General features: G+C 33.4%; 1 long non-coding RNA gene across 1 annotated transcript; it reads right to left on the bottom strand.

Moving 5' to 3' along the window:
* Positions 1-312: 312 nt before the first annotated feature.
* On the bottom strand, positions 313-4,006 carry LOC129989254 (uncharacterized). The gene is made up of 3 exons (XR_008785743.1): positions 3,636-4,006; positions 3,002-3,070; positions 313-954 (listed from the first exon to the last, which is right to left on the bottom strand). It is a non-coding gene; the product is annotated as an uncharacterized LOC129989254 (long non-coding RNA).
* Between the last annotated feature and the right edge of the window lie 9,489 nt (positions 4,007-13,495).

Genomic DNA, 13,495 nt, shown 5'->3' with positions numbered 1-13,495 from the left:
TCCGTTATTAAGAAAATGCAAGACTGATACAATAAAGAAAATTAAAGACTTTGTCAAGATTCAAATTTTAAAATAAGGTGTACCTGCCTCATAACTGAGCTATACAGTTTTTCTAAAACGAAAAATTCTCTCCGTAAGTTTAATAGGAGCTTCTATTTCTATTAAGCTTCAAGTTTTAAACCAGAAATGTTATTTTAACCAAATATTTTGAGTGAAAATCGGAATTGAGAAACGATTGTTTCTTGAAATAAAATATACATATTTTCAATTTTTAGACAATTCAAACACATGTAGGCTTCTAAAAGAGCATTAACATAAATATTGTAGCGCACTAGGGAAATTTAAAAAGTTAATATTGCAAGAAACTCAGAAAATGGAGCATTCAAATAGGGTCAATTAATATTTCAAAAGCCTAAATTTGCTTAGAAATTACCATAAAAAGATTGTTGACCACAAGGAACATATAACAGCTCAACTTTGGATAGGTTATATATTCATTTGTATAATTGATTCATATTGCTGGCTCCTATTTCATTTTTGGTATAATGTCCAATATCACATTTGGACGAGACACTAAGCTATTTGATAGATGAGGCCCTTGTGTAATTCCATTTATATTGTAAATTTAGCATATGACACTTGTTCGTTTGTGTCGGTACCTTCAAAATTGGACCCCTAATCCATAGCTGGAGCAATTGACACGCAAATTCGACACTACACTAAAAATGCCATAAGATTGCACATCTGTCAGCACCAGGTTGTTTATGACATTCTTCACTTCTTATGTTGTGGCAAAGAACCGGAATAGCAAGAAATCGATGATGTCCAGAAAAAAGTCTTCTCAGCTGTGTTTGAAAAGATCCAACTGTATCTAAAGACCGTGCCATCGTGCATAAGCCCAGCTTTCACGAGGCATGCGGATAAGTTCGTCTAAAATCTCCAGACTTGATAACTCTGAAAAGGATTTTTTAAAAATTAATGCATCAAAGCGATAAAAAGAAATACTGTAGGATATTATGCAGTCACTAAACTGATTATGGTTAAGTTGAATCAGGATAAATCCTACTGCGAGTTCGCAAATTGTACAGACTAAGTCTATGGCAAAGGATACCGACGTGCTCTGATTGGTTTAAGCCTTGGCATCTTTTTGGCAATGTTTTGCCAAAAAGATGCCATACTGAAATATATTTTTATAAAAATTAATAAAATTTGTGAATTTATCCCCCCCTCCCTATTTTTTACAGTTTACATGTAATATTAATCTGGAACACATATACAGCGGAAAAGATCAAATCCTGAAACCTAAATTCAGGAAATATAAAAATTACAATTTATTTTTAATATTTTTGTGTGTGTTTCTTCTTAATATTATTTTGATATAACTAAAAAAATTAGCTACGAAATCACATTTTCCGTTAAAGCTTACATATTTATACATTTTGGGCATTAAGTAATCATCTCCCTATATGTATTTGATGGGTAAGTAACAAACGTTTAGCAACAAGTTTCAATGACTGCATAAATTATCTAATAAAGGCACGAAAATAGAAAAATAAGAATTATTTAATTGCTGCATCATATTTTAGGTAATGACTTTCATTTAGTTTTTATACTTCTGCGCATAAACAACATTAGTTACTTGTATTACTAGTATTATTAGTAATATTATATTATTATTAATAATTAGTATTAGTAGTATTACTAGTAATATTTAGAGAAAACAATTATATTAATAAAAATTAGGTCGTGTTGATATTCACTCGTATCTGCCATAAAACTAATGAAAGTACAAAGTTTGAGCCAAATAAGCGAAAACTACACTATTGTGAGTGCCAAACATTGCCAAAAAGATGCCAAGGCTTAAACCAATCAGAGCACGTCGGTATTCTTTGTCATAGACTTAGTCTATACAATTTGCGAACTCGCAATCCTACTGGATATTTTTTCGTATACTTCCTAATAACGGTGTTGCCACATCCCGCCTAAATATTGTATACCTGAAGACAGTTATAAATGCCACGAAAGCTTAGATTTTTTAATTTTACGTTTCAGTATTATAGTAAGGAAAATTGATTATCTAATTTTGTAATCTTATGTCCTCCCGATTGAAACCAAAAATTGATGCAGAACTTCAGTTTTAGTAAAAATCGCATACCAAATTTCATTTATATAAGGCGTTGCGTTTTTATTTCTCGTCTTTACACGCATATGAATTACAAGCCGATAGACGATCAACGAGTTGATAAATTTCAAAATTTGACATGCATCCGTCATTTAGATCTTAAAACTGTACCAAATTTCATCCACTTAACTCATTTTGCAGTTTTAGTGTTCACTTCTCAGATTGTAAAATTTCTTGAATGGATTGGTCAAAATTGGATAAAAATCTGTAAATTTGGTGTAAAGACCAAATACACGTTATCATTCGTCTAGTTCAAGGCCTAATTTCGGGTACAAAAAGAAATGGAAAATTCCAAAAACTCATTTTTCAGAGTCTGGATTTTTTTTATATATAACAGACATTCGTTAAAATCTCGAGATCGAATTTTTTCGTCGATTACAGTACTTTTGTGTACACCTCAAAAAAAATATTAGACACGATAATTTTTTTTGATGATATGCTGCATTTATAGCAAACTTCTACAAATTTTCCCTCTTAAGATCCAACTCCCAGTTTTCTAAATCCAGCTTTACATAAAAAGACTGAAAATCAGGAACAAATATAAACTTTTAATTTTCTGATCAGATTGCTTCCAATTTTGATTTTAAAAAAGACGCTTCTTTGGCGTAAAATCCCCACTCGTTTGAGATTTCTTAATTAGCAAAGTTTTACAGTTTTTACTAATATCCAAAATTTTTTCTCCATCATAATAGGTACTTTTTTATCATGGATTATCATCATGGACTTAAATTTGCAAAGAAAACTTCATTACTAAAAACACCTCGAAACTTTACACAAGGAAATTCCCACCCACTTAGTCAATTTTTAAATTGTACCTACCTCATCTTGCTTCTTCAAAAATTTATAATTTCAACACAATTCTGGTAAAGTAAACAAGCTTTGGTCATCCTGCAATTTAAAGAAAGACAGTTAACATAAAAATTTTGGAAAACATCCAAAACTTTAAAATATGTCAAAGCATTAGTTACAAATTTTAGAAATTAGAAAAATTTGTTATTGAAAAATTAAACACGAGACAGCTCTTAAAATATTGATATTGACTATTTAAAATCGCATATACAATTACATAAAAGGAAGGCGTTGCTATCAAATTGTGCTTAAAATTAATTCCTATAAAATCTTTATTATAATCAAAGAAAAAAAATTGATAAATAAAATTTGTATCTGAAAACAATATTTCAGACTAAACCATGGATTCAAAAACTATTTTTTACATTAACACTAAGAGTTTATGAAAAGAAAATTTTCGATCAATTTTTAATTATAAATCTAATGAAAAAAATTTTAAATAAGAATCTTCTACCCAAGAAATAAATGCGCCAAATTTGGTAATTATAGACTTAAGGATTTGCCTGCAGAATGCCTTTATCACGCAAGATGCAAAAAGTTATTTACAGGTATATCAGCCTATAAATACGTCAAAAAAATTTAGTATTCAAGTTATGCATGTTACCCGAGAGTAATTATCAGATGAGACTCCGGCAACCAGAAAGTGACGTCTTGTCTAGCCTTGCAAGTTGCTTAGGAGACGCATCAGGACCCTAGTTTGGTCCAATGTTTTATTTCATAAAAGCCCGTCTTCTTTTAAAGCTTCTGCTAATATAGCTTGTCGATAAGTTCTTTGTTTTAACTGCTCAGTTTCATCTCGTTCTTTTCAGCTGAAAAGAATTATCCTAAATAGAAAAGATAAGATCATTTAGGCTTTTCTTTGTTAAGATAATTGGTTTCATTTAATAAATGGTTACAATGATACTCTTGTTGAATAGTGGATACTTGTATCTGAATATTTCGATTGTTATTTTCAGTTTTCTTCCAAATGAAGTTTCAGCATCCATTTAAGATCTGAAAAAATAAATCAGTTTGGTTATTCAGAACTCGTATAAAATTAATAATCATGAGAATATATCTCAGTTTATGTCAGTAACATGCGGATTTATTCGAGATGGAATTTGCCATTTCATTGTTAAAGTCATTGATCAGAAAAAAAAAATGAATTTAAATTAAGCGTTTTGTCATCTATATTTAAAATATAGTTAATTCGTTGTGAAGAAAAGTTAAACACATTGTAAAACATTTTTTTTAATTATACATATTTTAGAGAAAGTATAGTAATCGTCAAAAAATTCAAAATCTAGATTTTTCACGAATCTTCCCGCGTTCGAAAAGCACATTTTTGTAAAATGTCCGCCCGTCTGTCTGTGACTAAGATAACTCAAAAAAGCTTTGAGCTAAAAAGACGAAACTTGACAGGTGGTCTTAACATCAAATTGGTAGATTTCTATCAGATTTTGAACCAATTTCGTTTAAAGAAATTCTGTCTGAGTGGCTGTTCGAAATAAGTTAACACGATAACTATAAAGCGAAGAGAGCTAGATAGATAAAATTTGGTACAAAGATTTAACATCTATAGTCTATACACCTATAGAATTTTGAACCAAATCCAACAAGGGTTTGGTTATCTGTCGGTCTGTACTTCTAGAAATAGTTAAATGCGGTAACTCAAAAACGTAGTGATTTAAATACATCAAATTTGGCGTGTGATTTTGTGGCTACAAGTGAAATTTTGGATCAAATTTGTTTCAATCAAGTGGGAAAAGTGCATCCAAAACACAAATTCGGTTCTCGGGTAATATCAAACGCATTCCAGAGACTACTCGTCAAAAAAACCTCGCTATATTCCATAACTATTGTAAGCCGGTGACATACAAGGGTTCTCCAAGTTAACACCTTTATTAGAGAGTATGCGAGAAAGTTATGGGAAGACCATTCACGATGGTTTTCTAATCATTTAAAAAATTAAGTTCTTAGGAGTTTTTGATGCATTTGTAAACAATTATTAAATACTTCATAAAATAAAAATTAGTACTTTAAACACTAAATGACAAAATATTTAAATATAACAATTTTCACATTATCTATAACTTACCAAGCTTTTGAACTACCGAAGCTTCGATACGAATTCTGAAAAGTATTTCTTGAATATCCAGAAGAACAAAATGTCTACTGATGACGATGAAGAAGTCATTGAGACTAGCGTCGTGTCCTTATCCAAGATGACATCAAGGAAGGAACCAATCTCGCTTTTAAATTCTGGTCTTATCAACAATACAATAATTGATAGCAATAAGGCAAGTTCTGTACTTGATTTTTCTAGCATTACATTTGATTAAATAAACAATACAGGGAGTGTATAATCCTCATTTCTTATGTCAAAATCTCGACAATATTCATATAATCTTGCTGTCGAAAATTCAAAAGCTAAAATCCTTTATTTTATTCTATTCTACAAAAGCAGAGCTTTGTTTTCAATTTATGCAGTGCATGAAAAGTAAGAATTAAACGAGGATTCTAAATGAAATCTTGAACCACTGGATTTATAATTATTCACACTCAACATTATTCAAAACCAAATACACAATTAAGCTTACGAAGTGAATTTGTAAAAAGGCATTCAAAAAATATCCAAAGATTAATATTTGCTTCAATTTTCCTACTGCAATTTTTACAGTTAACAGTCCTAAAATGAGTTCAAAGACTTTTTTTTTACTTTCATTTTAATTACACGTTTTAGGAAAGATGCAATATCTGAATATCAGTTTTTTTTATTAAACACAACAACTGCATTCCTACAAATGACAGTTTACAACTTTTTCTAATAAATACTGGAGTATTTGTTGTCCAAAGTGTTTGCTAAATTCAGTATGATTTTATTTTAGGACATTTCTAATGCGTTTAAAATGCTCATTCAGTTTGCAGTATTTTAAGATCACTGAGCCAGCTCTGATCCTTCAGTTTTTCACTTCGGTTGATAGAAATTTAAACAAAACTAAATGCACGTATTCAATGCTTTTTGGGATTTGAATTTGAAGCTACGAAGATAAGTGGAAAAATCCAGATTACAAAGAGGTATTTCGTGCTGACAAAAACAGGAGCGATTATTCAATACTAAGTTAACAATGGCGGCTACTGACTAGACCACATTTTATATTTTAAAATGGGAATGGAATTCCAACACTTTGAAAGGAGGAAATTGGCTATGTTTATGAGATGTTTCTGACCATTCTGAAAGGACAATTCAAGTAGAAATTACATAATGAAATCAACTGGAATGTCCCACCCACCCCCCTTTGATCTCCTCGGAAGAGATTTACCCTTACCAAAAATTTGCAAAATGTTCGTTTGTTACAACCTAAATATTTTTAATTGTAACTTAGTCCTTAATTGTTTAATTTATGTTAGAAAAAGGGACATTTTAAAAGCTATGCATGAGTTTTAAGAGACCAACAAAAGATTTTTATCTGCTTATCTACAAGACCTAAACCGGTAGAAGGAGCAAGTACTGAAATTTTAGAAAATAAAGCAGAAGATGTGAAGGCCTATAAGAATTGCATGAATCGTCTTTTTGGGACTGTTACGAGTTGAATAAAATCCATGAGGGCAGCGAAATACATCTTGATTTCCAAATCCCCGAACTGTCATTCTAAAGAATGATTGTTTATAAAAATAATTTGCTAGAAACTCAAATATAATAGCACTATGCTTCCAAAACAACTAAATAAAGATATTACCAAAGAAATTATACTGTTATAATTTGGATATGAAACAATTTACTCATGAAAGAAGAAAAACTGAACGATCTTTTTCCCCAAAAATATTCTTGTGGAATTATTTTAAACGCACGGAAACCATTCTCGCCGAGTGAAAATTAAATGTATTGAATACCTAACGTTTTCAAATCAACTTACAGAAAATGAGCGAATGTTACCTGCGACATAAACAGAATAGACGACTCGGACAAAGGAATAGAAATATTTATCAATATAGAATAAATATGCCTTTTCTGAAACAAGGAAAGCTACTAAAACTAAAAACTTCTAGTTCCCATTGCATACCGTACTCCAATAGTATGATCCAAATTCTATTCAAGGCCGGGTATTCTCACTACAATTAAATTACTCAATCCATTCATGATATCCACACTCAACACTGCTGTAATCCAGCAAAACTCACTTCATACTTAATGGCACTCGAAAGTTGCATCCTCTAATAAGACGCGCTATTGCCAAGCCACGAGCCATACACACGCCACTTTTCACACCAAGACGTACACACCTCTTGCATTCCACACACCTTTTCACACCGAGACGTACACACCTCTTGCATTCCACACACCTTTTCACACCGAGACGTACACACCTCTTGCATTCCATACACTTTCACTTTTCATACAACTAAATACACACTTCTACACTTCACATACCTTTGATCTTTACACTATGCAACACACATTACACCTTTCGATCGATTCAATACATATGCTTCCATTTTTCACTTCTTGCAAAATATAGCATTTCAATCCACAGTTTTCACATTCCACAAATTTACTTCCAAATTCAACTTTCCAAATGTTACGTCCCACAACACAATTTTCATATTACATGTATTGCCCGCTGAAGCAACAAAGTGGCAGGCGGCACTCGCCTCAAGCATTACCCATTCCAACAAAGTGGCAGGCGGCACTCGCCTCAAGCATTACCCATTCCAACAAAGTGGCAGGCGGCACTCGCCTCAAGCATTACCCATTCCAACAAAGTGGCAGGCGGCACTCGCCTCAAGCATTACCCATTCCAACAAAGTGGCAGGCGGCACTCGCCTCAAGCATTACCCATTCCAACAAAGTGGCAGGCGGCACTCGCCTCAAGCATTACCCATTCCAACAAAGTGGCAGGCGGCACTCGCCTCAAGCATTACCCATTCCAACAAAGTGGCAGGCGGCACTCGCCTCAAGCATTACCCATTCCAACAAAGTGGCAGGCGGCACTCGCCTCAAGCATTACCCATTCCAACAAAGTGGCAGGCGGCACTCGCCTCAAGCATTACCCATTCCAACAAAGTGGCAGGCGGCACTCGCCTCAAGCATTACCCATTCCAACAAAGTGGCAGGCGGCACTCGCCTCAAGCATTACCCATTCCAACAAAGTGGCAGGCGGCACTCGCCTCAAGCATTACCCATTCCAACAAAGTGGCAGGCGGCACTCGCCTCAAGCATTACCCATTCCAACAAAGTGGCAGGCGGCACTCGCCTCAAGCATTACCCATTCCAACAAAGTGGCAGGCGGCACTCGCCTCAAGCATTACCCATTCCAACAAAGTGGCAGGCGGCACTCGCCTCAAGCATTACCCATTCCAACAAAGTGGCAGGCGGCACTCGCCTCAAGCATTACCCATTCCAACAAAGTGGCAGGCGGCACTCGCCTCAAGCATTACCCATTCCAACAAAGTGGCAGGCGGCACTCGCCTCAAGCATTACCCATTCCAACAAAGTGGCAGGCGGCACTCGCCTCAAGCATTACCCATTCCAACAAAGTGGCAGGCGGCACTCGCCTCAAGCATTACCCATTCCAACAAAGTGGCAGGCGGCACTCGCCTCAAGCATTACCCATTCCAACAAAGTGGCAGGCGGCACTCGCCTCAAGCATTACCCATTCCAACAAAGTGGCAGGCGGCACTCGCCTCAAGCATTACCCATTCCAACAAAGTGGCAGGCGGCACTCGCCTCAAGCATTACCCATTCCAACTACCAAGCGACTCTCGCCCCATACATTACCAACTCCAATAACGCATAGTCACTCACTGCAGCAGCGAAGCAAAGCTCTATGTATTACTCATTGCAATGTTTGACCCACAATTTACCCATTCCCTCAATCTAACAGCGCTCTTCCCACGCATTGCCCATCGAAAGTCAAGCAAAGTTTGTCCCACGCATTACCCACTCCAATCCGCTAAGCAGCACTTCTTATGCATCACTCGCATTTCAAGCTACTTTGCATATCCAGTTCCACAATTCATAGCTCCCAAATTTTCATTGGCTTCTATTCTATCAATTTTTCTATTTTAGACATTACTTACAGCCATCGTCTTAATGCTCAGATCCCATACATTACTCACTTTCAAGACTCAATTGTCTTCTTTCCACCAATGTTTAGTCCAAAATTTGCCACCCTTATCCACAAATCTTGTGCAGTATTGCATTACATTATCCTTATAAGTATCATCATCTACAGTTCTTTTGCTCCAAATATTAACCATTGACAATTTACTGTTCCCCTATTCTGTATATTGTCAGTGGATTTTTCATCCCTCATTTCCATTATAGAGCAAAGCATTGACTATATATGCGTAATTCTTGACGGTATTATAAAACAGAGGCTTCAAAGAATTATTTCATACCAATACCATCTACCCCCTCTGCATGTTTGACCCATGTTATCTCTGACTACTTCTATAGAAACATTCGCCTGTTTCATTTTCCGCATATGAATATCAGAACGAATTCTATATATTTACAAAAGCTACCTACAGAATTTTCTGCTTATTGAATAAGCTTTTACTGATTTAGAAAACAAAATATTGTGAATGGGCGATTGCTTTTTCTACAGACATTGCACACTATAGTTTTAAATTCGACTTACAAATGTCATTTTTAAACTCATCTCAACAGGGAAACATTTCAAAAATAAATTGTTCCATAATAGACTAGTTTCATTAAAGAACTTAAGTTCGTAAATAAAAAATGCTTGTTTACATGGAAAAATTACTGCTACGTTTAATCTGATTGTTGCAATTACAAAGAAGTATATTAAATTGATCCATATTTTTAAAATTTCCACCTTCGTTTGATTATATCCATTATTTTATTGAAAATTACAAGTTTTCTCATTCCACCGAACATCAAGTACTCCTGAAAACTAATCCCTTATATACATTACGCGTTTGACACGAATCGAATTACTGAATTTTTAGTTTTAAGTCTGCAACTAAGCGACAGAATTAAGTATTTTAAAAAAGCAAAAATCACAAAAATGTTTCAATATCTCAAATGCTCTTTATATTATAAGAATCAAAATAACAAATGTAAAATAGAATGTCATCTAATTAGTCAAATTCGAATGTCAAAGGTTTAAAGAATTTATTACATTATGGAGACTAATGTGTAATTTCCAGTCCTACAATCTTTACAGACATTTGAATCTAAAAATTAAATTCTTAGAATCTTGTCATCAATATAAATACGCAAATGCATTCAAAATGTAGGGCTTGCATGCTACCCGAAAAGTTTTGCTACTCGAATACAAATATTCCACATATAGGTACTAGTACAAAATGCTGAAATCAATTTAAAAATACAGCCTCTTAATTCAGTATCTAGAGGACAAAAGACAAATTTGAAACTTTAGATCAAGTCTTCAAAAACGAATTTGACATTGCAAGATATTAGAAGATCAGGAATATCGTTGCTATTAAATTGTCAATTTGATTTTATTGGATATCAAACTACTACACAATACGATAAATATTTCATCAAATTTTGAAATTGAAATTTTGAATTATAGTTAACATTAAGCCAGAAACAAAAGAGCCATTGAATCAATAAAATGATGCACCTCAGAGAATACCTTAAATTCTAAATTCGTTCAATTAATTGATAACTTCAAGCGATAATTATGATTACTATATTTTTCATTGAATATATAGATACACTCTCCAGTTATTTTCAGAATTAACATTAAGAAATATTTAAACATTCATATCGATTTTACAAAGACAAAAATTCAGATTTCGATATAATTTTTTGGAATTACTGGAATTTAATTTCGAGGAAGTTTCCTAAAACGAACTTTCTTAAAATTACGTTCCCTGAAACTTTCAGCCTAAGTTGTATACAAAATTATAAATTTGATTTCTAACATTTCACATAAAAGCCTGCAAAATTTTTGAATATACCTTATTTATAAATGCTATACTCATTCCAAAAAATTAGTCATTAAGATCAATTTCTAAATTTTAAATAACTAGTTTTTTTCATTTGTAAAAATATTGTAATAACAATGAGATTTTGAAGAATATCCATTCTTGGATACTTCTGGAATACCAAGAACATTTTGGGAATTATTTCTATGTGCGAATTCAATGACTTGAAAACGCAATGAGCTAGGACATTCTTTTCATGACCGTTAGACCCAGGTTGTGTATTTTTAACAAATTTTGCATATTCTGTTTACTGAGACGTTCAACTCGTCATTCTGACCGTTAGCACATCAAATGAACAACACAACGAGCTACATCGAAGAAATTAGGAATACGAATTTATCACAAGAACTGTAGATGCACCAATTTCAGATCTCATTGTCGAAGGTACGTTTTTTAATACTCCTACAAGTGCGAATGTGAATGCGATTACTTAAAAGCAAAAAACTGAATTTTGGAATAGGAGTTGTATTCAAAATGCAATGTAGCTTTAATTTTGGGAAATTTGATAGACAGTATCTGCCGAACATAATTTAACTCATAAGCAAGATAAGTTGATCTATGATCTTATCGCCAATATCAGATCTATATCGAATATTGGACTAGATAAGCGAACAGGAAAATGTTCAAAATATGCGATTCTTTTAACTGTAATACGAAATCTAAGAGAAACCTTTGAACCTTATTATGCACGCGTACGAGAAAGTCGAAGGAGAAAACATTCCAATTGATTTCATAATGTAATTATTTAAATTCTCTTTTTAGAATGTTCAGAATTCTCATAAATACAGCCAATTTCTTGCATTAAAGTATTAGAATTTTATTCCCCATTTTAAAATCTAAATGTAGTCTAGTTGGTACACCTTATTGTTAACTTAGTATTGGTTAAACGTCCTTTTATATACCAACACTGATCACCTTTTAGTAAGATGGATTTTCCCACTAATTTTTGAAGCTTGAATCTCAAATCCTAAAAAGCACTGAATACATGTAGGACTAGGTGGGACAAAATGCCCATTCAATCCCATTTGGAACAGTGTCTAGGGTACTAATTAAGAAACTTAAATAAAACAAATAATTTACAGTAAATACGATTAAAAGAACATTAACAATTAGGACGGGAAAAGATTATCTACATTAAAGTTAGAAGTAAAATATTTAGATGGCACAAAGGGCGAAGCCTAACAAGATGTCTGCTCATAGCTAAACTATGCAACGCTCCTCTACTCTTGAGCGAATGCCAACAGCTCGTTTTATATAAAATTTATGGTCACGTGACTTAGCACTTTCGATTAGTAGAACCCATTAATTAAAACTCTACATACATGTATCAAATTTTATTAAAACTGGAATAAACCCAACAGAGGAACCCAACAGGGAGCCAGGATTTTCAGAGCCAAGATGAAACTTATTGACCTCAAAAGGCCTCAAACTTAGGGAGTATTTCGAGCATATTAGAAATGTCCCGAAATGAAATCATTGAATTTAACTACCTCTTTGGACAAAGTATAGACTAGTATTTTTTAGAAAGTTGGAATTAGTTGCCATTTGCAGAAATTACCGAAGACTTCTAAAAGAATCGCGCAATTCTTTTTACCAAGCCGAAATTTTAAATTTTGAAAATCCTTTAAAGTGTTTAGGCTACCGATTATGGCAAATATTAACCTTTATTTCAACTGAGTGGAATTAACATTGCACCATTTCCAGGATTCTTTTTACTTGATAATTAGACCACACTTTTTATCAATTCTTATTTTGTCCATTTTAAGTTATTCGAAAGTTCTGACAGTGATCGACGAAAATTCCAAAATTGAGCTATCTTACTTGATGTGGTCCGTTGTTAGTGGAGAGAAAGTAAGATACTTCCATTGGGAAACTATCAATTTTCTGTCAATCAGTTTGCATCCAGTACTTGGTTGCGAATCGTATATTTGCAAGTACACCACGGTTTGTAGTGACGTCATTCTCGTATCTTGATAGCATTACGACTCCCACTCGAATGCTTCTCAGAAATATTTAGATGTCTGATCTTCCGGTTATATCCCTTTCTTGCGAAGTACTAGAACTGCAAAGAAGAAATTGCATTAATTATCAGGAAGATTTTGAATAGAAACATGTTCTATATACTCACTCGCTACTTTTTAAAAAATTTAAAAAATAGGAAAATTTGATAGAAAAATTCACATGCGTATGAAAAAGAAAATTTCTGGCACAATTCGGTTTTAAAAGAGACCAAAAGGCACCAAGAAATGATTTCGCCGAATTATGAAAATATACTCAAATGAATTATTACGAAAAATTTTGAACATGCGAATCACACGAGTTTGACGGTTGAAATCGCCAAATTGGCAAAAAATTCTTGGCGTTTTTCGGCCACTTTTACAACTGACAAATACAAAACTTAAAAAAACATTTTAAACTAAAATTAAATATTTCAACATTAGCCGCGAATTAACCATTTGCACTCGGATGGTGCCAGTCAAGACCAGCATCATTGACGTTTTA

The sequence above is a fragment of the Argiope bruennichi genome, chromosome 10 (assembly GCF_947563725.1).
Source record: "Argiope bruennichi chromosome 10, qqArgBrue1.1, whole genome shotgun sequence".
In the NCBI taxonomy this organism is placed as follows: Eukaryota; Metazoa; Arthropoda; class Arachnida; order Araneae; family Araneidae; genus Argiope; species Argiope bruennichi.
Note: the sequence above shows the minus strand (reverse complement) of the source record. Positions and strands in the feature narration are given on the sequence as shown.